The following is a 3,296-nucleotide window of genomic DNA, read 5'->3' as shown; positions in this document are numbered from 1 at the left end:
TCATTACAGTGCAATAGGTTTACAGGCTCAAGATTTCATTCTGCACAATGTTACCCATGAAATTAAAAAACAAACTGCACTACGCAATGTCAGGAATGGTCTCTCTCAGTCCGAGATGAGGACAATGCACCAAAGCTGTGCCTAGGGCTATTTTATACCACAGTATTTTCACAGAAAAGGTTGGAAAAGACCAGCAAGATCATCCAGTTGAACCTTCAGCCCATTGCCACCATGCCCACTAGACATGTCTCTCAGTGCCACATATGCACATTTCTTGAATACCTCCAGGAGCAGTGACTCCAGCATCTCCCTGGGCAGCCTGTTCCAATGCCTCACCACCCTTTCTGAGAAGGTTCCAATTTGAACTTCCCCCAGCACAACTTGAGGCCATTCCCTCTCATCCTATCACTGTTACTTCAGAGAAGAGGCTGATCCTCACCTCACCACAGCCTCCTTTCAGGTAGTTGTAGAAAACGATAAGATATTCCCTGAATCACTCTTTTCCAGACTAAACAGTCCAAGTTCACTCAGCTTCTTGCCATAAGATTTGAGCTCCAGACTCCTTAGAGCTCTGTTGCCCTTCTCTGGACATGCTCCAGGGCCTCAATGTCTTCTGGTGAGGGGCCCAAAACTGAACATAATATTTGAGGTGCAGCTTCACCAGTGCAGAGCACAGAAAGGCGATCACCTCCCTGGTACTTCTGACTACACTATTGCTGATACAAACCAGGATGCCGTTGGCCTTCTTGGCCACCCGAGCACACTGCTGGCTCATGTTCAGCCAAGTATCAACCAATAGCCCCAGGTCCATTTCTTCTACAGTCTTCCAGCCGCTCTGCCCCAAGCCTGTAGTGTTGCCTGGGATTGTTGTGGCCAAAGCACAGGACCTGGCATTTGGTTTCTTGAACTTCATCCCACTCAGCCCAGCTATCCAGCCTGTCCAGATCCCTCTGTAGAGCCTTCCTTCCCCCTGACAGATCAACATTTCCTGCCAGCTTGGTGTCATCTGCAAACTTTCTGAGCATGCACCCAAACTCCTCATCCAGATGTTCAATAAAGATATTGAACAGGGCCTGACCCAGTACTGACCCACGGGGAACACCACTTGCGACTAGTTGCCAGTTGAATTTGACTCCATTCATCATCACTCTCTGGGCCTGGCCCTCCAGTCAGTTTTTTACCTGGCAAAAAGTACACTTGTCCAAGCCATGGGCTGCCAGCTTCTCCAGAATAGTGTTGGAGACAGAGATGAGTCTAGGTAGATTACGTGCACTTTCCTTCATCCTCTAGATAGCTTGGTTGTAGGAGATGAGGTTGTTCAAGCCAAATCTCTGTCTGATCCTCTGATTATCCCACACACATCACGTGATCTGGAAAAAAAAAAATGGAATACTTCATGAATTTACATGTCATCCCTGTGCAGGGTCCATGCTAATCTTCTTTGTATCAGTTTGATTTTAGTATATGTGCCGCCAAAGCATGAAAAACAGCTGCAAAGCAGCTATGTGTATATATATGTATATAAACTGTCTCTCTGCAGTGGGTGCTCTCTGTTCTTGTTTTCTGCACTCTTTGACCCTAGGGTCACTGCCAGCAATTCTATCACTAATGCGTCAACTGCATCAGATAGCTGGCATTTTGGTGGGACCTGCAGGCATCAACAAAATGAAAATAAGTAACAGGAAATTAAACAAGCTCCTTTTTAATTTAATTTCAATTCATTTGTTGTCTAGTCTTTTCAACAAGCCAATGTTGCCATCCCTTTTTTCTTAGTAGTCCACAGTGTGATCACATCAGAGAGTAACACTGCCCTCTGAAACTGGTCCAGAGCAACACAGGTGTAACCCTTCCCCACCGCTCCTACCAGAACATTCAGACCTTTCCACAAGACCCCTGTTGGCTTAGCAGTAAATCTGCAGAATCAAACAGATGATCCTATGCAGGGTAGAAATGTCCTTCCCGTCAATGGTCACGATTTAATGCTTGTGCCTGCTACGTGTCTCAAGTAGTGCAAGGCATCCTATTTTACCAAGATCATATCTCTCTGGAATTGTGTATCCCTTCAGATCCCCTTAAGAGGGTCTGCCATGGAGAGGGGCAGAGGGAAGTGATTTCCTCGATACAAAACTATAAGTCTTTCCTCTGCCCCCATCCTCGTGACTGCTTCCTTGCAGGGCAGTGCATGCTATCAGGGTCTCTGAGAATGAAAAAGGAGCATGTGATAGTGCTTTTAATGTCTGCTGCTTTTCCATGCCCTCCTCTGTGCTTGTCTCCTGGGGCTGTGCAAAACCTCCAGCCAAAAAACCGCTTTGAGTAACCTTCTAAAAATCCTCCTCCACAGAGTCCAGTGAGCTGTTCCTGTGGGACATTACTAAGAAACAAAAAGCACTGTGGGCTTCCTAGTCATACAAAAGACCTTGACAAAAACAGACAAGTATATCAGTTATTCTAATTAGCATAAATGCTGACTCTCACGGAAGACCTTATCTCCATTGTTTGAGATGCAATCTCCAGCTTTGACAACCCTGGCATCACCATAGTCTTCATAGCCTGGGTTATGAAACACTGTGGTTGCTCCAGGCTTAGTGAGTTTGCTTTGTTATTACATTACAACTATTTCACTTCACAGCATCTCATGGAGAGGAAACACAAAAGGGTCCAGTCTTCAACTGAGACTCACCCTATGAAGTGTATTTATATGTCAGAAAGAAATATGAAGCTGACGGATATATTCATTACCCAGTATATGAAACTTCCATTCCCAGCTGGCTCTCAAATGCCACACTGTCAGACAGGAAACTTCTGCATCTTTATCAGTTATACACACTGCAAATTAAAAATAAAGTAAAAAGGAAATGTTACTAGGGTCAAGTTATATTTTAGCAGAGATTCTCATAGAGCAAATAATTTGGAATATGTGTTGCAATTAAAATGTTTTAATACAAAATAGCATGTATTATGCATTTTCAATACCTTTCTGCCTAAACTGCATAATATATTTCAGATAAGAATCCATTCAGAGATAGAAAAATTCCAGCCATTAAAAACACGAGCTGATTACAACATTTAAGAACTTGTCCACTTGGGTTTTACAAGCTTATTGATGCCATGAAGTTGTGGTAGGTTCCACAGTCCATGTAACTCTGGGGGAGATTAAGTTGATATTTTGGAGAAAAACCTTTCTGTGCCTGGAATCCCCCAAGGAGATAGCACAGCCCAGTGTCTTCTTTCTTAATTCGACACAAGATTACCTTAAAAGGATGAAAAATTAGAATTCTGCAGCAAGACTGAGAATT

The 3,296-nt window shown here is 43.8% G+C and overlaps 1 non-coding gene across 1 annotated transcript; it reads right to left on the bottom strand.

Moving 5' to 3' along the window:
• Nucleotides 1-1,378: 1,378 nt before the first annotated feature.
• Nucleotides 1,379-1,481, bottom strand: LOC116229898 (U6 spliceosomal RNA). The gene has a single exon (XR_004167135.2). It is a non-coding gene; the product is annotated as a U6 spliceosomal RNA (small nuclear RNA).
• Nucleotides 1,482-3,296: the final 1,815 nt, after the last annotated feature.

The sequence above is a fragment of the Phasianus colchicus genome, chromosome 1 (assembly GCF_987193195.1).
Source record: "Phasianus colchicus chromosome 1, bPhaCol1.hap1.1, whole genome shotgun sequence".
Classification (NCBI taxonomy): Eukaryota; Metazoa; Chordata; class Aves; order Galliformes; family Phasianidae; genus Phasianus; species Phasianus colchicus.
Note: the sequence above shows the minus strand (reverse complement) of the source record. Positions and strands in the feature narration are given on the sequence as shown.